The sequence below is a fragment of the Vigna umbellata genome, chromosome 5 (genome assembly GCF_029865625.1).
Source record: "Vigna umbellata cultivar VRB3 chromosome 5, Vumbellata_1.0, whole genome shotgun sequence".
Lineage (NCBI taxonomy): Eukaryota > Viridiplantae > Streptophyta > Magnoliopsida > Fabales > Fabaceae > Vigna > Vigna umbellata.
The window spans coordinates 5,817,044-5,840,734 of NC_142169.1; the positions used below are offsets into that span (position 1 = coordinate 5,817,044).

A 23,691-nucleotide genomic window follows, 5' to 3' on the forward strand; every position below is an offset into this window, starting at 1 on the left:
ATTGACTCCTCAAATCAATGATTCACCGGTTAAAATGAGAACTACGTGACTGAAAGACAGAAAACACCGATTAAAATGAGACACTATACTAACTCAAGGCACAGACATACTTAATGAAACTGCAGAAACTCTTAATGAACACTTCAAAATTCAATAAAACTGTAAACACAAGACAGAACAGGAAATGAAAATAGACAACTTTGTATGGAAGTAGCTTAAGTTCGAAACTGCAGTTTGGAACAACTTTGTGTTGTGATTTTAGATGTGCCTAAACTCTAAAATGAGTCAAAAACATCTTGTAGTACAGATTCACTACTTCACTTCCAAATTTGACTAGAAATGTGATGGTTTAAGAAGCAATTCTGCATATAGGATCATATATGAACAGTGCTAGCAAGTTTTAAACATCATTTTGAACTTGTTCAACCTTTTAAACAACACAAAAACTGCACAAACCGAAATCACACCTTGCTATGGCCAATTATGCAGTAAAACAAAGTCTGAATTGGTTTTCCTGATGTCCCTCACTTACTTTGTTCCTCTCTGTAGCTGCACAAGTATTTACATAAGTGCTTTAGGATGTCTTAGAGTCATTGCAACTATTGTTTTTATTTCATTTCACTGAATTCTAAATTATGGTGCAGTTTTGGTGAAATTTTCATGCATATTTGGCTATAGCAAGTATGATTTACTGAATGTTGTTGTGTTTGTGCATATACGACGTTTAAGCAAGTTTAGTTTTCCATTTTAAAGTTGTGTGCACAGTTTAAATGGTCATTTTTATGCCTATATGCATAATCATCTCTTAAACCATCAAAATTGGCTTTAAAATGGAAGTGAACCAATGAATTCACATTGCAATCTATTTTCAAACTGTTTCAGTGTTTAAACATTTTTAAAATGATGATACAAAGTTGTTTGATGCATCATTAAGCTGTTGAATCACTTTCAGTCAAGATTGGGTTTGAAACCACCAAATTAGAAGCATTTTCCTGGTGCAGTGTTCAAATCAAGTGGTGTTTGAAAATTTGTTTGCTCTAATTTTCAATTATGGGTTGGCATGTGCAGGTTTATGTTTCCAAATGTAAATATATGATTAAAACATTGTAAAAAATCCATAAAAAGCAAAAGAATAACCTAAAACTCAAAGTTGAGTATTTAGTACCTAAAAAGTGTACTTATAAGGTGAGAAATTGTCATTCCACCTAATGTAGACTCATTCTAAGGTATGTAAACATCCTAACAAGTCTAACTTAGTGAAATCAAGGTAGGAAAGTAGTGAAAAGAAAAGAATTACCTAAAACTCAAAGTTTGAGTATTTAGAACCTAAAAAGTGTCCTTAAAGGGTGAAAATTTGCAACTAGACCCAATGTACACTTATTTTAACTAATGTGAACATCCTAACATGTCTAAAGTAGTGAAATGAACCTAGGAAACTATTCAAAACCAAAGAATTAGGTACAACTCATAATTTGAGTAGTTGGAACTTAAAAAAGTGTACTTACAATATGAGAATTTGTAACCTGACCTAATGTACACTTATTTTAAGTAGTGTGAACATCCTAACATGTCTAAACTAGTGGAATGAAGCTAGGAAACTTGTCAAAAGCAAAGAATAACCTAAAACTCGTTTGAGTATTTAGAACCTAAAAAGTGTGTTCAAAGGGTGATAAATTGCAAATAGACCTAATGTAGACTAATTTTAACTAATGTGAACATACTAACATGTCTAAAGTAGTGAAATGAACCTATGAAACTATTCATAATCAAAGAATTAGGTACAACTCAAAATTTGAGTAGTTGGAACCTAAAAAAGTGTACTTAAAACCAAAGAATTAGGTACAAGTCCAAATTGACGTATTAAAGTTGTTAGAACCATTGATATGAAATTAGAATGACCTGTAGCAGTTTGGTTGAGTTAAATTTGAGTTTTAACATGTTTGAATTCATCAAACAAAGTTCCTAAAGTCGTTAGTTTTGATCTATAGCTGTTGTTGTGTGATCTTGAATGTCAAACCACCAATATTTTCATTTGTGTTTCTGTTTAGCATTTAGACCATGGTTGAACATCTTGCAATTTTATATCCTTGTAGAAACTTGTTATCAAACCTGCAGCCTACCAGGGATTGGTCTGCTGATTGTGATTGTGTAGTTGGTTCTTCACTAAATTTGGTTTGTCACTAGATACTTTTATAGCTATTTGATTTTCTTAAATTATGTTAATATGTATTATATATCCATGCTTTTATAGATATTTGATTGCCTAAATTATGTTGATGTATATATTGTATGCTCATGTATATTGTATTTCATTTATTAGGCTACAACTTGATTAAGTTAAGTAGTCATTTAAAATCCTATGGTACTACACACATTCTCAATGCAATGAGAAGGGTAAAAATACTATAAACACTTAGACCTACAAAATATTTGGAAGTACTCTACAAAAGACAACTTCATTAGTAATAAGTTGTCTCCCCCAACTTTAATACACAGCCCCTTCGGACGTCTAAGGCATTTCAATACTGAGGACTTCTCTTTGCATATACTTGTTGTATGCTTATGACAATAGTGTTCAAATTGCCTTCCATGTTTGACTTGAGTAGTAATAGGTTTCTTACTTATGTCACATGGAGTGTTGTTGTTTTGGCTAAGTTTTTATTTGTTTGGCTTGTCACAGAACATGGCCTATTTTCCCAACCATCGTGGATGGATGTACGACCGTTGTCATAGTGGAAGGAGAGGTTTGAAGGAATCTTTTGTCATTGAAGTTGAAGAGTTTGTGGAGACGGCCCGACGATATCAATATTATGCTCTTGGTGGAGGGATTCGATGTCCATGCATCAAGTGCGAATGTACAAGGATTTTGAAAGATGAAGTCATCAAACTTCACCTTTACCAAAAAGGGCTCATGCCTAATTACGCGGTTTGGACATTTCATGGTGAAGAAATTCCTTCGATCTCCACTGCAGTTGAAAAGCGGCTAGCATCAGGTTCGAATACTATTGTACATACATATGAGATAGATCGATTTGCCTATATGCAAGAGATGGTCGACAATGCTCTTCGTCGCCATGCTGAACAAGAGGCAAACGATAGTCATGATGAAGAGTCTCCAAATGAAACCACTCAGAGGTTTTACAATTTACTGACAGAGGCAAATCTACCTGTATTTGAAGGTTCATCTGAGTCAAAATTGTCAGTGTGCATTAGACTCATGGCTGGCAAATCTAATTGGAACGTTCCCATTCAAGCATTGGACTTCTATACAAAATTGATGTTAGATTTGACACCACCAAAAAATTTTATGCCGAAGAATTATTACCAAGCCAAAAAATGTGTTTCAAAGTTGGGATTTGAAGTCAAGAAGATTGATTGTTCTGTTAATGGATGTATGTTATTCTATGACAATGACAGTGGCAAAAATGATGCATTGTTGGTTGAATGCAAGTTTTGTGGCTCACCTCGATATCATACGATGCATGCTGCACGGAGGCAAAAAAAACCAATCCCCTTAAAGTCCATGTTCTACTTGCCTATAATTCCAAGATTACAAAGAATGTTTACTTCAATGCAAACATCAGAACACATGACATGGCATGATGGTAACAAAACTGAAGGATTTTTTCGTCATCCTTCTGATGCTAAAGCTTGGAAGCACTTCAATCGTAAACATCCACCCTTTCCTAGTGAACCGCGTAACGTCAGACTTGGTCTACACTCTGATGGGTTTACCCCGTACATTTAGGCGTCTGCATCACCATATTCTTGCTGGCCCGTGATAGTTACCTCATACAATCTACCACCTGAGATGTGTATGACAAAGCCTTACATGTTCTTGTCGTGTATAATATCAGGTCCTTCTAATCCCAAATCATCGATTGATGTTTATTTGGAGCCTTTGATTGATGATTTGAAGAAGCTATGGAATGGTGTTTGGACGTATGATGTTTCAAGGAAGCAAAACTTCCTTATGAGGGCAGCCTTGATGTGGAGTATTAATGACTTCCCAATGTATGGCATGTTATCTAGTTGGAGCACGCATGGTCGATTAGCTTGTCCACATTGCATGGAACATACAAAGTCATTCCAATTAAGTTGTGGTCGGAAAAGTAGTTGGTTTGACTGCCATCGACTGTTCTTGCCCATTGATCACCCCTTTAGAAGAAACAAAAAGGCATTTCGCAAAGGGCAAGTTGAAAGGGATATGCCTCCACCGAAGTTGACTGGATCACACGTTTGGAGAAGAGTGAAAGACTATCCAAAAGTCACTGAATCTGGTCAGAATAGGATAGAAGGGTTTGGAGAATGGCATAATTGGACTAAAAGAAGCATATTCTGGGATCTTCCCTATTGGAAAGACAACTTGCTAAGACACAACCTCGATGTCATGCACACAGAAAAGACTTAGAGTTGAAGGCGCAAGGTAACGACCGATTATTTAAACCAAAAGCAAATTACACCATGTCAAAAGACGAGGCAAGAATAATGTGTGGATGGATCAAGGAGCTTAGAATGCCAGATGGATATGCTTCTAACTTGTCCAGATGTGCCAATGTTCAGAACGGTACTATTCAAGGATTGAAGAGTCATGATTATCATGTATTCATGGAGACTTTCATCTCTCTTGCGTTTAGTTATTTGCCAATGCACGTGTTAAATCCACTGATAGAAATCAGTAACTTCTTTAAAGATTTGTGTTTAACGACACTAAAAGAAAATTCCCTTAGAAAGATGGAAGAAAATATCCCAATTATTCTCTGCAAATTAGAAAGAATATTCCCTCCTACATTCTTTGATTCAATGGAGAATATTCCAATTCATCTTGCATATGAAGCTTGGCTTGGGGGACCTGTGATAGGCGAAGGCTTAAGCTGAATCGGGAGACAATGTGAAATCTGGACTCGATCGAGCTGAAGAACCGGGAAGCAGTGGAAGAAACGGATTTACTCGAGAACCCTAGGTTTTGGAGGATTAATCAGTGAAAACTCTACGTTTGAAGGTAAGGAAGGATTGAATCGGTGGAGAAGAAGGATTCAACGATTAAATCGATGTAATGGAAAGAAATCATGATTTGAATCGGTGAATGGGTGAAGAACGATGGTGGAAGAAATGATAGGGCACCAAACAAAGGTTAAATCGGTGCGAAGGTGTCAAAAGGCAAGGATAAGGAAAATCTGAGATATGGATCGGTGGAGATGACTTAGGTGAGGGTCTGTGATGGTGGATCTGTGAGGAAAATGGTTGCTGGATGAGACGCGCTAGAAGAAAGACGAACGCGAGAGTGATGGTTTGTTCTCTCGAATGATTGAGAGAGAAAAATGATGAGTTAGCGTTGGAGCCTTCCAGGGACAACCTCACGTGGCAGCGACGTAGGCGTGACGGATGACGCAAGCCACGCAGAAATAAAGGATTGGGCGAGCGTGATGTACGGGAATGAAAATCTGATTTGGAAAATGAGAGAATGGATTATGTGAATGAAAGGTAGCTAGAGAAGATCCTTTGAGATTCTCTAGCCTTGACTTTCAAGGAAATTAAATCCTGGAGTTCTCTCTACATAAAGTTTAATTCATTATTCTCAAAAGTATCTTACAAGAGGTGGTGACATGTCTATATATAGGACTAAGCGTCCCTCCTTTCTAGCACATGCCTAACACCTTTTACACATGCTTTAATAAAAGTAAAAGAAATACTACACTAAACTAATTGGGCTTGGGCCCCGTCTATCATCCCCTCCCTCTTGAAAAGGATTTGTCCTCAAATCTGATGGTGCTTCTGAAGACTTATTTTTGTTGGCTTCACAAAGGTTCCTCCTAGGTCAAATATCCATCTGCAATAAGCATCAAACATATCTCTAATTAGTTTTCTTTGACCAAATAAGATATATAAAAGAATGTGTGTAGAAGAAGGTTTCCTAATTTTGAAATTTTTAATTTTAATATAACAAAGAAACCTTTCTTCATTTGAAATTTTATTTGTATCTTGAGTTATTGGTAACCACAAAGGTAACCATAACCCAAGTTGTGACTTTGCAGGTGTTGAAAGTGATAACATTTTTAAAGATTGAGTGGCAAATTCTTTGAAAGAAAAGTGAAATATTTGAGATTCAAATAGAAATGGAGAAAAGTGAGAGGATAGAAAACCTTCCCTTAAGACTCTAGCTTCTAGGGTAGGAGGAGATGTTGCCCTTAATTGCTTTTTCTTTTCTTCCATTTCTATTCTTTCAACTTCTTCCTTTTCTCTTCTTTGTGCTTCTTTTCTCTCTTTCTCTCTTCTTTTCTCTTCTCTTTCTACCTCTTCTCTTCTGTTTCGTTCTTCCTCTTCTCTTCTTTCTTTTTCTCTTCTCTCTTTTTCTCTTTTCTCTCTTTCTTCCTCTTTTCTTCTATTTCGTTCTTCCTCTTCTCTTCTTTCTTTTTCTCTTCTCTCTTTTTCTCTTCTCTCTTTTTCTCTTTTCTCTCTTTCTTCCTCTTTTCTTTTATTTCGTTCTTCCTCTTCTCTTCTTTCTTTTTCTCTTCTCTCTTTTTCTCTTTTCTCTCTTACGTCTTGCTTTTGTTTTTCTCTTTTTAATCTCTCAATTCTATATTTGCTTGTCTCTTCCCATAGCCTCTTAAGTTTTTCTAGAAACTCACTTTCCCTAAGAGAGAACCCACTTAAATTTTGAATGAATGACTCACCTTCTCTAATAAGCTCTTTCATAAGTTCTAAGTTTCTTTCAATTTCTCGATGCACAAACTTTCTTCTCATACAAGCTTTCAATTCATTCCAATCATGAATGAGATATTTTCTACCTATCTTAACATGATATTGCCTATCATCCCACCACTCTCTTGCATGCTTTTCAAAACTAGAAGTGTAGAGACTAAGAATATAAGATTCATTATCTCTAGAATAGAAGGATTCAGATTTACTTTTTCTAACCATGAATGAATGCATGTCATCAATTTCCTTTTCCCAAGCTAGGTATGTTAATGCACCTATATCATCACCAAAGAATGGAATATTTTCACTAGCTTGTTTATACAAATCATCTTCAATCCTATCAAATTCATAAAATGAACAAGACTTCCTTCTAGCTTTATCATGTTCTCTTTTGATGTCTTTGTAACTAAGTTGCTTATCAAAATTAAAATTCCTAGAAGACCTATATGAATAACAAGACATCTTTGTTTTCTAAAAGTTTTTCTAGTGTAAAAGATATACAAGATTCACACTTAGACAAGTCCCAGGTAAGAGAGGTGAGTCATGAAGACTGCTTAAGTACCAAGTCTTGCCTTGCCAGAAATGTCTTAGGTTACTACTAGTTACCCTTTAAACTAAAATCACTTTTAAAATCAAAGGACACAACTCACAAACAATCACAACAATTAAACACTAAAAGACGACTCTTCGGACTCTAATGTGACAAGGCTTAGAGTTTAATCCCTTTTAGCCTAAATCACCCCTAAACCTAAGACACAAAAAATTAAACACAAACAAGAAAAGTTTTGCCAAGAGTTGAAAGAGCACCAAGGACTCTTCCAAGACACTTGGACTTTGAATGGCCTTTTACAATGAAATTAAGAAAACTAACAATAGAGCCTATTACAAATCGAGATGAACTCAAATCAATTACAAATAAAGACAGCTGCTACGGTCCTGGTCCACTTCTTGTGCTCAACGAATACACTCTAGTTGTTGTTAACCAGCCTTGGGTCTCCTAGCTTTTGTCTAATCTTCCCTTTCACTCGGTCTTGTGCAACTGAGATATTGAATAATTCCTATTTGCTCTCAAACTGCTCCAAGTATTCTGCACAGTTAATTTTCAACCAAAATCAACAGGATATTCATTCAATATTATCACTTACATCACTTACAAGCTAAAACAGAATAACAATTCACAACAAAGGGTAAGTTAGACAACTTCCCTGTTTGAATGGTTGTTTCTATCCTGTTCCAAGCTCCACACTGAGGTGTTTCTGCTACTATTTCTTCAGTAATATGTTGCTCAACTAATGATTCATTGACATCACCTGCACACATAAATCTCAACAAAATCCAGCAAGTACAAATGGACAGTGAACTAGATTCAGATTGGATGTAATTCAATGCAGAAACTAACCACCTAATTAATTCAACCGCCAAGTCAGAACTGGAATTTAGGTGCTTTATTCACTTCTTAAAATTGGAGGATGCATTGGCAATTAAAAAAAACAAATTGATGCACAACTGATTATGACAAGAGCAGCCTTTTCAGCAAATTAGTGAATTACACTGGGCAGAAACAATGGACCAAAGTAGTCAAGAACAATGTCCTAAACTAATTCAGAAATCAGTGGACCATGCTAATCAAATCAATGGACAAAGAGTAATGTGATGCAAATCAGAAATTGGCAGTTTTAAAACAGTGTTGTTGCAATTCCAGAAATGCTCATAAAATAATTAGCACATTATTTGCAATTCCTATGCATCTACCAAGTTCCCATAGGTTTTATCAAATCAGAATCAACATTCAACATGCCCAATTAAACCATGAAATCAACAATTCACTTTCAAAACAGTGAGTATATCAATGAATGCAGCAGTCAGTGTTTGAAACTAAAATGAATACAATGACAGTTTAACATTCACAAGCACAAATAGCATCACCAGGAAATCAATAATCAATTAAAACAACAGTGATTATAGTTGCAGTTGAAACAAAATCAGAGCTGCTCCATTCTAATTACTCCAATTTCTTTTCCTGCACAATGAACACAATCAACAAATGGTTAATTGAAACTGAACTCTCTTGCAAATGCCAAGGAATTTAGGCTAAATTAGCCTTACTAGGCTCACAGCACTGAGGTTTCTCTTGAAAAATTTAAAGCACTCAAATGAAAGGTTTAAAAGAGAAATTTTCAGTTTAGGCTAGAGAATCCTATGGATCACCACCACCTAATATGCTACCATTCATACTTACCTTCTTTCAAATCCCAAAAACCAGAATGGAATCAGATTTCTCAATCAGGAAAATGGCTAGGATAAACAAAGTAATGGAATGACAAAAACAGTAGAGCAATTGACTTTAAATCAGATTAATAAAGCAAGAAAAGATCCAATTATGATTCAGCAGAACATGATTAACATGTGAGAGACAAAACTAGATAACCAAGGAATGACAAGCAAGAAACAAAGCTTTTAATCAAAGTGAGCACTCAAACTGAACCTATGATTGGCACTAGAACAGATTTTAAAAGCAAGAAATCGAAAACCACAACAAGTTGAAACTGAAATCACATGCAGCGTCCAGAACTGAATTTTCAAAACTGTTAAATGGAATGCCACAAAGAAACTAGTGTATATGTTTAAATCTGAAGTCTGTTTTGAAATTGGTTTTAACTGGATTGTACAGGTCTGAAAAGCTTTTTACATTGAATATATCATATTCATCTTTCTGTTTTTTTGTTTTTTTTTATCACAGATCCTTGCTATTGCTACAATCCAGTCCTCGTGAAATGATCTAATTCACAAAAAAGATTCAGCACTGCAGTTCCAACTTGTACTAAAAAATTGAACTTAAAAATTGGAGGTTTCAAAGGTGAAATTGCACAAAGGCTGATATAACTCGAATTAAGCTATTGCATCATGTTTGAATTATCAAAACAACTTGTTTTGCTCTGAAGTTGGATGCAGAAAATAGTAATTCGAAAATTGAACTTGCAATAGCCAATTATGCAATCAAACAGCTCAACCACACCACCAGTTTTAAGTTTTATTGAGTCAATTGACAAATTATTGATGAAAATGACTTTAAAACAACAATTGGAAACTTGAACAAGACACGAGGAAGTTAATGCAAGATTTCCAGCAAGATCTATATGCCAAACAGATTTTAAACACATAAAATGATTCAAACAAAGATAATGCAGATCGGCCAACTGCAATTTGAACTTTGCTGGAGTTTTCTCAGTGCAACCAAGCATTGCCTAAGCAAGTCATTACTTATATGGTATGCACATGGTACTTGCTCAAATGTCTCACAGAGTTCAACTCTCGTTCACTTGCAAATGAACACAAAGGCAATTATAATACTACAAAACAAATGAAGGTTGAATCTGATGTCATCCATCATGCACTCGAGCTCTAAGTGAGTTTGTCATAGCTCATATGGGTTGTAGATAAGGAACATTCAATCAGATTGTTCAGCTTAATCAAAACACGGTTTCAACCCAGAATTTATGACAAATAAGCAACTGAACATGACTTTGACAAAAACAGAATATGATGCTCAAATAAAATGACTCAAACAACCGATTAAGATGAGGAACAATAATCAAAGTAAAGCTGGCACATACAAATAGACTCAACCAGAACCTAATGAACATATAAACACCAAAACACATGAATCAACACAAGACAAAGAAGGAATCATAATGAAAAACATGAATATTGAAGAGATTCAACAAGAATGAATAAGATCAAGACAGAATCGAAACAACTCGTGAATTTCATAACAACGCAAGAAACTTAAACTCAGATCAGAGACGTGAATTAATGGAGAGAGATACTTAGCTTGCGAAGCGCAGAGGAACCTGAGCTTTGATTACCACATGATAGGCGAAGGCTTAAGTTGAATAGGGAGACAATGTGAAATCTGGACTCGATCGAGCTGAAGAACCGGGAAGCAGCGGAAGAAATGAATTTACTCGAGAACCCTAGGTTTTGGAGGATTAATCGGTGAAAACTCTAGGTTTGAAGATAAGGAAGGATTTAATCGGTGGAGAAGAAGGATTCAACGATTAAATCGATGAAATGGAAAGAAATCATGATTTGAATCGGTGAATGGGTGAAGAACGATGGTGGAAGAAATGATAGGGCACCAAACAAAGGTTAAATCGATGCGAAGGTGTCAAAAGGTAAGGATAAGGCAAATTTGAGATATGGATCGGTGGAGATGACTTACGTGAGGGTCTGTGATGGTGGATCTGTGAGGAAAATGGTTGCTGGATGAGACGCGCTGGAAGAAAGACGAACGCGAGAGTGATGGTTTGTTCTCTCAAATGATTGAGAGAGAAAAATGATGAGTTAGCGTTGGAGCCTTCCAGGGACAGCCTCACGTGGCAGCGACATAGGCGTGACGGATGACGCAAGCCACGCAGAAGTAAAGGATTGGGCGAGCGTGATGTACAGGAATGAAAATCTGATTTGGAAAATGAGAGAATGGATGATGTGAATGGAAGGTAGCTAGAGAAGATCCTTTGGGATTCTCTAGCCTTGACTTTCAAGGAAATTAAATCCTGGAGTTCTCTCTACATAAAGTTTAATTCATTATTCTCAAAAGTATCTTACAAGAGGTGGTGACATGTCTATATATAGGACTAAACGTCCCTCCTTTCTAGCACATGCCTAACACCTTTTACACATGCTTTAATAAAAGTAAAAGAAATACTACACTAAACTAATTGGGCTTGGGCCCCGTCTATCAACCTGTGCAATACATATGGATGTATCCATTTGAAAGGTTTATGGGAGAATCCAAACGTTCAGTTAAAAATAAAGCTAGAGTAGAAGGCTCAAATTGTGCAGCTTACTTGCACAAAGAGACAACGTATTTTTGTTCACATTATTTCAAAAACTTCATGTTGTCCCCCGCTCATGTCAAAAATGAAATGCAATGTCAAGTTGAACAACGTCAAGGTGCATTATCAGTTTTTCGACAATCAGGCCGTCACGCAGGGAAAAAATTCACTCATTGGTTAATTAATGCTGAATTCAACTCTGCTCATGTCCATGTCTTAATCAATTGCAGTGAAGTTAAGTCGTACCTTGAGTATGTCATCATCCATATGTTATCTTTGCAATGGCACAATTGTTATACACTAATACATATCATTTGTACCAGCTCATTTCTTGTGGCTGAGCAAGTCGCAGAAGGAAATGCTTCTGCTAGAATACACTCAGAGTTTCCCCATTGGTTCAGAAATCAAGTCCGTACTTTTTCCTATGTTTAGAGCAAGGTTAATTTGACTCTTGCTTTTAATTTTTTTTTTATTATCTTTGTAGGTTTTTAATCAGTCATTAACTCCCACAGTTCAAGAGTTAAGACATCTATCCAATTGGCTAATTAGATGTGTGAAAGAATGGCACACTTACTTCACCAATGGTTACAAATTCCATACACATGAGTGGTCTAAAGGAAAGAAAACAATAAATTGTCGTGTGTACGTCAAGGGTCTTACAAAAGGTTCCTATGATGATTTCTACGGCATCATTCATAAAATATATGAGCTATAGTACAACACCACTACTTCTCCAAACAGAGTAGTACTTTTTTATTGTGAATGGTTTGATCCTTCTAGAGTTGGTACTAGAGTGGATCCACGCTTTAATATTATCGAACTCAACCAGAGATTAAGATATGGACCGTTTGATCCTTTCATTCTACCAACTAATGTCAGACAGGTTTATTATGTGTCATATCCACCATTCCGCAATATTGACAAGCGTGGTTAGGCCGTAGCAATACAAACCAAGCCTAGAGGTCGCATTGACTCAAATGAGGTTGAGGAAGTTGTTGCCTACCAACTTGACCAAATGTTAGAACCACAAGAAATTATTGAAGTTGAACGTATAACCGCATTGGTCGACCTTGATGGTGATGGAGATGAATTAGAAGCAACAATGCAACGTGATGAAGAACAAGAAGAAGAAGAAGAAGAAGAAGAAGAAGAAGAAGAAGAAGAAGAAGATGATGATGATGATGATGAAGAAGAAGAAGAAGAAGAAGATGATGATGATGATGATGACAATGATGAAGAAGAAGAAGATGAAGATGAAGATCATGATGACGACGATTGAATGTTGGACATCTATTGTAGCAAATTGAACTATCATTTCAATAGAGTTATCTAAAATACCATCTTAAAAGTTGTACGCAATTATTTTACATTCACTTTAATTTGTATTGATCATTCCTTATTCATTTATATTGTTTCGCTTTATTTGTAACTATTTCAATGCAGTAATGACAGGACAAGGTTCAGAACGTCCTGATAAAGGAAAAGGGGGTAGCAAGGCCTGAAAAGAGTCAACGGCAGGCACCAAAGTATGTACTTAGGGTGCTTGCTAAACTACCTACCACTGCTGCCCCCAGTCCATCATATGTGGGGCCTCCTCCTACCCCTACAATACAACCTCCTACCCCTGCAGTAGACCCTATTCATACCTCTGCAATACACCCTTATCCTACCCATACAACACACCCTTCTCCTACCCCTGATGCAGACCATCTTCCTCCTCCTGTGATTATAACCCTCATTCCTCCCCCTATGCTTATTACCCCCACTCCTCCCCCTGACCCTACTTCTATACCTTTCTCATCTTGTATACCGCCTTCTGAGACTGTCACACCATCTGCTGATCCAGATTCAACTGGTGATGGTGAAGGTCTTGACCTGACCCTCCATGATCGACCATGGATTCAGCTGTATGGTAAAGGGTAAGATTTTAATCCCTTGTTTAACCATTTGGATGTTTAAAGATTGCATTAATTCAAATGACTTTTATTATGCAGGTTTATTCCATCTAGGGTTGCTTCCCAGGCCATCACACGTTCAATTAAGCAATAGTTTTTAAGTCCATGGCCTACTTGGGGAGCAATACCTGATGACGACAAAAAGCCATTCTGGGAGCGTTTTCAGGTGAACAATTCATTAAACTAATTGTCATTCTTATTTTAGTATGTTCATTAATCAATGTTTGTTCTATTTAATGTTACAGATAAAGGTGTAGTGGAAACCTGAACATGAAACATAGATACAAAGAAATTTCCACATGAAAGCATCTCATCGGCTGTCAGAGATGTTTAGGGATGCCCGCAATGCAAGGAAGCACCCTTACTGGTTGGGCGAGCAAATTTGGAACTCTTTACTGGCTCATTGGAATTCAGTAGAGTTTCGTAATAAGTGTGCCAAAGCCCAGAGGAATAGAGCTTTTAAAAATGGTGGCACCCTGCATACTGGTTGGTCGATCACGATTCATGAGCATGCTATTCGTATGGTAAACTTTCATTACCTTTTTGTTTCTTTCATATATAAGTTATGTATTTTCTATTTCATATGTACACTTGTAACTATAAATTATGTTACAGGCACAAGCTTTGGGACGGGCGATCTATGTTGATGAGGTCTTTGCACAAACTCATGTTCGGAAGGGCACTAATGAATTCGTTGATGAAAGATCTCAAAAGACTCATGTAAGAAAATAACACTATTACTATTAGTAATTTTTCATTTATGTTATTATATCATTCCCTAACATTGCTTTTAATGTTTGAACAGGAAGAATTTTCTATGAGACTTTCACAGGTTAGATCCGAACATGGGTCAGTTCCTACACCGGATGATGCTAGTAATGGAGAAGACGACATCCGTAGGACACAGTGCTAGGTCGACATCGTTGGTGGGAAGAAAAAGTGCACGGTGCAGGACAACTTGCTGCAAACTATACAACATCGAGAGGAGGTACTCTGAAGCACCAACCTTCTTCTTCCATCATTACTGCTGACGAGGTCGTTGTCCGCCTCATGCAGGCACTGGAGCAATGTGACCAGGAAATCACTTATTTGAGAGCAGAGTTTAGAAACTTTAAGGCCTTGATCATGAGAGTGTTGCCTGAAACTTCACAGGATCAATTCAAGATCCCTCCGACCCAACCACGACCCTCCCCGTCACCCGCTGTCCCTCAGCAGCCCACATCAGTCCAACCCTCATCAGTCCACCCGACATTAGTCCAACCCACACCAGTCCAGCCATCTACAGAGGAGCATGATGATGAAGATCATTCTGATGATAATTATGTACATTATTAGTTTTATTTTCTTATTAGTTGCTATACAAACATTTGGATATTAGAACATTCAGAGTTTAGATCATTTGGATGTTAGATCAATTGGATGATTTGGATGTTAGAACATCATTATGTTACATTGTTTAAATTTAAATCGATTAAAAGATTAATAAAAAAACACAATTTCTTACATTATTTAAATTTAAAGTAGATTAAACATTTTTGTTTTAAGATTGATCAATCAAAATCTCAATCACAAAAATATTGTTTGATTATCTTTATTCAACAACAGGAAATTTTTTTTATGTGACAATACAAAAAACATCGATAAAAAATACAAATGATATTCAAGAACTTAAACTATTGACATAAAGAAAAGATCGAGACAAGTAACTTTTATATTAGTTCACTTTTGCAAGTTATATCCAATTGGCCATGCAACCACCTAAGTACAACTTTTCACTTAAACAAAAAAAAAATCCAATGTACAACTACACAATTCTTGAAAGATGAAATAAACCTTACAAGAAGTGCACTACCATTGCAACATCTTATTGCAACTTGGACAACCTTCTAGAAACACAGAAAACAAATAAATACAAGGCTAAGAAAATCAAACTTGAAAAGTTCTTCTAGCTTGCTCAAGACGTATGCTTGCCTTAAGAATAAAAGAGTATAAGCAACCACAACCTCACACTATCCCAAACACCTTCAAATCACATAACATGTTTTTCTCAATCGAAAAGTGCTTCAAGAGTTTCAAAAAGTGTTTTTCATAACCTACACTTTCATTGAGTCAAAGTTTTGTTTTAAAAGATATGTTCAGTGACATTCAACCGGTTAAATTTAGCTACCAATTGATTAATTTCATTTAACTAGTAAAATTAGCTTATTATCAATTAGTTTAATTGATTGATATGTTGTTACATATCCTATTTAGAGGACAATGCATTATTAACATGTTAAAACCTTTTTTAAAGATATTAAGAAACCTACCCTAAAACAAACAAAATACTCATGATATTTCAATGAGTAAAACCATTCCAAATTAATTAAAAAGTTTGTCAAGAACATTTTAATCGATTTTGTTAAGGTTTTAGCTTGTTAAAACATATAAGAGTACAACAATACCTTTACATGACCTTAAGTATAATTGAAAAATTAATAAATAATTCACATTGATCTTTAAGATGTCTTCAAATGTTGCTTTTGGATTCATCAAATCATATATTCATAGAAGTTGTACGATAACAAGGTTCTCCCAACCTAAGTCATCATATTGTTCCATCTTTGACTTTACCTTCAAGGTTCCTAGAGTTTGATGAAACTTTGGTTGAGATTCTATAATAAGGTCAAAACAAATGGAATACATCTGATGGATTGATCAATTTACAAATGTTAATGGAGTTTGGAAAAATGATTCTTATATTCTTGAAAAAATAGTAGAAAAGAGATTGTAGGATAAAAAATGGAGTTTCATTTAATATCCTTCGGTCATTCTAAATTGTTGACCAATAATACTAAATTTGTTAAACAAAGACTAAAGAAGTTGCTTGAGGCCATATAAAAATTTGTGACATATCAATTCAGAAGAATATTTCTAAGCACAAAAAACCTAGAGGTTGTTGCATACAAATTTCTTTTTAAAATCAACATTAAGAAAAAAAATTTTAAAATCTAGTGGATAAAAAGGTCGATGTTAAAAAGTAGTTATAATTATAAATAAACAAACAAAAACCATCTTTCATTTGGAGAAAAAGTGTTATCATAATCTAATTTACAAATTTATGCTTAACCTTTTGCTCATTGGATAAACTTTGAGGCATTTAATAATATCATTAATACCAAGCAAAAATCAATCTACAAGGAACAATATATTTTCCAAAAGATAAATGAACTCTTTTCTAAATTTTACTATTATAAAGAATACTTATTTCATTAAACATGACTTGATGCTAATCATGATAAACTAAGACATCACCTATTAATTTTAGAATTTACATATGAGAAATAGAGGAAAGAAAATAAAATTATAAATATTTATACAAAATATACAATAATATTTATACATATAATGCAAAGAGGAAAGTTTTTCTAACCTAAAACTACCGCTACCACTAAAGAGCTATAAAGAAGAAAAAGATAAACCTTAATATTTTTCATGGATAATACACAGATAAGGAGGAATAAACTTTTATAACATAAAAGATGCCCACAAGTGTATAATAACCTTACAAGTGTTTTTGTACAAATTTTAAAAGAATTTAAAATATAAACTGAATAATATTAAAACATGTCAATCTACAATTAGAAAGGATAGAATAATAAAATCAACTTTTAAAATAATATCGTAATATTAGCTTTAATGATGGAGTTTTCTTGAACCGTACGGAGTTTAAAAGTTGAGTTGTCCATGAGATGAATTCATTAATTGTCGTGAGACATATACAAGGTAGTGTTTGGAATATGTTAGATTAAAAAATGAGTTAAATATGTTTTTAGTCCCTAAACTATTGGTCGTTTCTGGTTTTCGTCCCTCTTTCAAAGTAAGGTACAATTTGGTCCTCATTCTTTTCGAAACGTTCGTTTTAGTCCTCGAAACTTTGGTTTTAGTCCTCATTTGTTGCTAAATGCGAGAGAGAAGTAGAAGGGAAAGCATATATGTGCACACTGAACTACATGGAAATGAAGGATGAAACACTGAATTTGAGCCTATTTTCTACGTAAGAAGGGAGCCCAATAACTCCAAATTTTCCCCATAAAAGAAGAATTTGATTTAGTCTCATCACTGAAATAAATTTTCATCTTTGTATATCACTAAACATAATTTTGTCCTAAAATAATGAAGGTGGGGTAGAGAATTGGATGTCTTTCTTAGAGACTTTTTTTTTACTTGTATAAGAACTTCTAACTAGTATTCACTCCATGGGCCCTTACAAATTAAGGATATTTTGAGATCATGTTACAAAACCAAAAAATCACTTAAAAAACCATAAAACAAAAACAATGTTTGTACATCTGAATATAGTAAATCATGTGTTTCAGTAGGGATGTGGAGGCCGAGATACAAACCTAACAAAACTGAACTGCTTCTTCTTATGTTGTCTGTCACGATGCTTCCTTCCTCTCTTTACGTTCTGTTCCTTGGGAAAAGGTGGGCTGGGTACCTGCAAAGGCACTCCGACGCTCAAGTCAGAAAAGGGGTCACCTGAATCTTTTGGTTCAAAGTGATCAAGGAGAAGAGTAACTTCTCTCTCTTAATTTCTCTAAGGGGAAAAACGTACCTTTTTTCTGGTGTGCTTTGCATATTTAAAACAGGAAAATAAACCGTTTACCTGGAAATCCGGACAGTTATCGAAGTGGATTATTTGGAAGTTGTAACTGCTAGGTCGTATCTGATACTAAGTCAACTACCTGCGTGATTCGTGGCGTTGCATTAGCTAATATTTGTAACTGCTTATTCTTTATTGCTGAACCGTTTATTATGGTGTCGTTCACTACACGTCGACCACTGTTTGTGTCGACACAAACATATTAAATGTCGTGATGGCGATAGATGTCGCGACATTGTCGCTGACTGACGCGACATCGTCGCTGGTTTGTGGTCTGCCAGTACGTCGACATCAACAAAATGAATGTCGACCTCACAACGATTGGCCAGGAGTGTTCGATACTCCTTTGATCGTGAGAGGGGTCAACACTCTGTCGTCCGTGGTGCTCGTCGACAGTTGGTGAATTTAGGTATCCTATGGTACATGCCCCCCGAGTCCTAGTAAACGAGGACGGATTTTGCGTGTGAGTGTACTGAAGGACGTCGAGTGGTGGTATATTAGGGAAATGATACGCACCGTTTCGGGGTTAGAAATTTTAGGGTTTTCCCGCTTTTATGAGGAAGCGAAGAGACGCGAAATTATAGCCGCTGGATGGGACTGGATCTGACGGCGCTGGATGCATTTGCGGTCTTGGCTTCTTTAATACGAAACGAAGAGGAAAAGACGCGCACCAGAACCTAAAAACGCTGTGCTTTCCAGAATCGAAAAACGTCCTTTGGCCGCCGGTGAGAGTTACCTGACGTGCTGCGAAATCGCTCCTCCTTCTTGCTTTCATACGCCATATTCCAGGTAAACATCCAACCTTGTCTTCATCTTATCGTGGGTTAGTTTGTGACCGATAATGGAAGAAAATGGGCAGAAATTTGGTGTAGAACTACCGGGGCCGTCGTCATCGGCTGAGTGTCCTGTTGTTACCACTATACCATTTGGTGAGAGTGCGTTTTGTTATGGAAATGTGGGGAGTGAAGGCCCAGAGGCGCGTGGAACAGTACCAGCCCGTGACAGTGATTATGCTTGGGTGGCGCGTGAAGTGGACGAAGTTAGTAGTCTGTTTAGGAGTAGGGGAGTATTAGCAAATTGGGTAGAAGATAGCTGTATTTTGAGAACCCTAGGTTATAAATCGTGTATAAAGTTGGTTGCTTGTAGGGAGGACGAGAGGGTGTTTCACGGGAAGGAGAATAGCTCCAACGATTTCTTTTACTGCTATGCGTCTCCGTTTTACAATTTGTATTTGAGAGTGCCATTCACAACCTTCCAAATGGATGTGTTGAGGGCCTTAAATGTCGCGCCTAGTCAATTGCATCCCAACAGTTGGGGATACATGCAGGCATTTGTTGTTCTGTGTCGAGCCTTGGCTATTAGGCCGACAGTGGCATTGTTTTTGCACTTTTTTAGGTGTCGACCAGCCGCTAAAAAAGGTTGGGTGTCGTTAATCTCGGAGCCAGGAAATGCTCTTCTAGAGCTTTTTCTGCAATCGTATAGAGGTTTTAAAAATAAATTTTTCAAAGTGTCGATCCTTGAATCTGGGCGGAGGCACTTTTTTTATGGAGAGGGAAACCCCAAGTTCCCTTTGTACTGGACGCAAGAACCGCTGAGGTTTACCTCGTGGGCTGAGGATAGTATGACGATCGAGGAGATAGAGGCGTTGAACGTGCTGACGGCCTTGCCACGCCCCTTTTCTTCCCGTCGGCTCATAAACTGCCTTGAGCATGACGATGCTGATTCGAGGGTGTTTGGTACGATCCTCTTCTTGTTAATTTTATTTGTTGCTTTGTTGTTGTTGACTGGTCTTGGCTGATCTGTGTTGTGCAGAGATAATGGGAAGAAAGGGAAGTGACCGAAATTGGTTCCAAGCTATCGACAATGAGAGGACCGAAGGTGATCTTCCTGGGTCATTTGCCAGACGCATGTAAGGACCACAATGTGTTCAAGTACCACCAACTGGTCCAGTGGTGGCGGTGGCCTCGACTGACGAGATCACGCTCGTTGAAGAGCAGCCCTTGATACGAAAAAGGAAGGGGAAGGTGGTCGACGCTAATGTTGTTGCGTCAAAGAAGAGGAAAGAGATTGTAGATGAGACAGAACGTCCCCTTCCTCTCGGTGTGTGGGATCCCTCCTTTACCATGAGCCATAGGGTTGAACCCATTTTGGATAACTCGGAGAAGAAGGTGGTCGAGGGCATGACTGAGCAGCAAATGGCCGATGACTTGTTGGAAATGACGACTCGGTCACAGATGCTAGCGTGGCATCTTGCATATGCCTCCGATAGAGGTGCGCTGCGGGGCGAGTTGGACAAGGCGCGGATTCAGCTGAAGGAGCTTACTGAGGCTCATGCGGGTTGTGATGCAAGGCAGAAACGGTCAGAGCAACTGCTGAGAGAGGCTCAAGTGCTGCTGAACGATGCCCGGGATGCTGGCTTGTCATTAAGGAAGGAGCGTGATGAACTGTTGATCGAGCTAGAAAGAGCCAAGAAAATAGGGGCGGCGGCGAGCAAGGAGCGGGATGCGCTAAGGGCAGAAGGGAAAGAGGATCGAGAGCTTATAGAAGAATTAAAGGAGGCGGTGATGATCGAACATACCAGGGGGTTTCGGAAAGGTGTGAGGCAAGTTGCACACTTGCTGAAGGTGTCGACTGATGGAGTGGATTTGGATGTCCGGAAAGATGTGTATGAGGGGGAACTGAAACCCCTTAATGAAATTCCCGAAGAAGCCTTCATGGACGAAGAAGAAGATGAAGAGGCGGTTGTGACCGAGGAACCCGTGGAAGCAGTTGTTGTGGATGAACCAGCTGCTGAGGCGGTCAAAGATGTTGCTGGCAACCCACCCGACATTGTAATAGATTAGGAGTTTATAAACTGTGAAATGCTAAACTTGGATTGTTAAATGGTATACTTTGATTTGTTGAAAATTGGATGTGCGTAGATACTATAAACGTTTCTTGTAACGCCTTGTATGTTGAATAGTTGTCTGAACAAGCTAATGTCAAAGATGATGATCAACTAAGAAGATAACACCTTAAGTGTCGATGTCTAATGCCTACATAGCGTCGTGCGCCACGGTCGAGGGTGAATATTGGGTGTTCAACGGAGAACAGTTACCCTTGGGAGTGTATCCCGAATGGACTGGGTGTTCAAGGGAGAACAGTTACCCGTGGGAGTGTATCCCTAATGGACTGGGTGTTCAAGGAAGAACAGTTACCCGGGCATAGTTCCTATTCGTTCGGAAATGCGTGTGGCGATTGACGATGACCCTGGGACTCGACATGTGAGAAATTAAATATGACTGAAATGATAATAATAATGAAATATAATTCGTGTTTGAAACTGTAATGAGTAATGTTTCAGCAAAAATTGAATGCTAACTGAAATAATATTTAAGATGGGTAGCGTTCCACGTGTTGGGAATGGCCTGTCCGTCTAGGAGTTGGAGGCAGTATGCACCATTTGCCATGTCCTCGGCGATGCGGAATGGGCCTTCCCAGTTGGCGGCTAACTTGCCGTGTGCTCGATTCTTCCTAGCTTCTTCTCGTTTTCTCCAAACCAGATCGCCACTTTTGAATGCTCTGGGTTTGACTTTGGTGTTATAACGGCGAGATAGCATTCGCTTTTGAGCTTCTGTGCGGATGGTAGCAACCTCTCGACGCTCAGGAAGAATGTCGAGATTCACCCGTAGTTGTTCATCGTTAAGCGTCATATCAGTTATATGTCGTCTTAACGAAGGTTCGCCGACCTCGACCGGGAGCATGGCATCAGTGCCATAAGTCAGGTTGAATGGTGTGTCGCCTGTAGATTCGTGTGGAGTGCACCGATATGCCCACAAGACCTCTGGTAGCTCTTCTACCCACAAACCTTTGGCTTCGCTGAGTCGCTTTTTTAACTCAGTAAGTATGGCTTTGTTCGCGGCTTCGGCCTGGCCGTTCGTTTGAGGATGCTCGACTGAGGAGGTGACATGTTTAATGCCTAAGCTGCTGAGGAATGCCTCTAGTTTGCGCTCGACGAACTGGCGACCGTTGTCGGTAATGATTTTCTGTGGTAGTCCGAATCGACAGATCAGGTGCCAGATGAACTTCTGTACCCGCTGAGCACTGATGACGGATAACGGCTCAGCCTCTATCCATTTTGTGAAATAGTCGACCGCCACAAGAAGGAACTTGCTCTGCGCTTTGGCAATGGGTAAAGGTCCGACTATGTCGAGGCCCCATTGAGCGAAGGGCCATGGGGAAATGATACCATGCAAGTCCTCGGGAGGTGCGTGGATGTCGTGACCATGGGCCTGACAGGATAGACATTTCTTGACGAATGTTTCACAATCTTTGTCGAGGGTAGGCCAGTAATATCCGGCTCGGAGTACGCGTGCTCTGAGCGTTCGTTTACCTGAGTGTAATCCGCATACACCTGTGTGCAGCTCGTGCAAGACGTAGTCGGCTTCTTCCTCTGATATGCACTTCAATAGAGGAGCACTGTGGCCGTGACGGTATAAGTCGTCGCCGATGCACGAGAAACGTGCAATTCGCTTTGAATCGGCCAAACTAATGCTCTCTCCCTGTTCCTGCCGCACCATTAGATCTCTGATCTTCTGGCGCCAGTCTGTGGCAGGAGTCGACACCTCGGTGACAAAGGCTTCCACGACAGGATGGTCGAGCGTCATCTTGATGATTGACGACAGCTGTGCTCTCTCCTTAGAGTGAGTTAACTTCGACAGGAGATCTGCTCTCGTGTTTTGCTCCCTGGGGACATGGACGATGTTGACTTCGGAGAAATTCTGAAGTAGAGTCTGAGTTTTGTGGAAATAGCGCAGTAACTGATTATCTTTAACCTGATAAGTTCCGTTCACGTGTCCGACCACCAACTTTGAATCCATCCGACATTCTAGACGAGTGATCGCGAAGTCTTTGGCTAAGGATAGACCGGCAATCAAGGCTTCGTACTCGGCCTGGTTGTTGCTAGCAGAAAAGTTGAATGTGATGGCTTGTTCGACAAGGAAACCATGCGGGCCTTCTAGAACAACCCCGGCTCCCCCCCCCCTTTTTATCAGAGGATCCATCGACACTGAGGAGCCATTTTGGTGTAGAGTCGTCGGGTGTGGGTATTAAGTCAGCTGCAAAATCCGCTAAATGCTGATCTTTGACGGAACCCCTCGGCTTATAACGTAAACCGAACTCGGAAAGCTCTATGGACCAAGAAACCATCCTTCCTGCTAAGTCGGGCTTGCGGAGTATCTTGGCGATCGGGTGATCGGTACGGACTACCACTTGGTGGCTCTGAAAATAAGGTCGGAGTCGACGTGAAGCTGTGAGTAGAGCTAATGCGATTTTCTCAATGCGAGAATATCTTTCTTCTGCCCCCTGTAGCGTACGGCTGATAAAGTATATTAACTTGAGGGACGGTGCCTCTTGTATTAGGGCAGCGCTGACAGCGGAGTGGGATGCTGCGATATACAGTTGTAAGTCGGACCCAGTGTCCGGTCTAGCCATAATTGGAGGACTAGTGAGAATACGCTTGACAGTATTGAATGCTGTTTCACAGTCATCATCCCAGTGTCGGGTAGTGCCCTTC

At 38.4% G+C, this 23,691-nt stretch overlaps 1 pseudogene; it reads left to right on the forward strand.

Moving 5' to 3' along the window:
• Positions 1–3,307: 3,307 nt before the first annotated feature.
• On the forward strand, positions 3,308–13,760 carry LOC148197582 (uncharacterized; annotated as a pseudogene).
• The last annotated feature ends 9,931 nt before the right edge of the window (positions 13,761–23,691 follow it).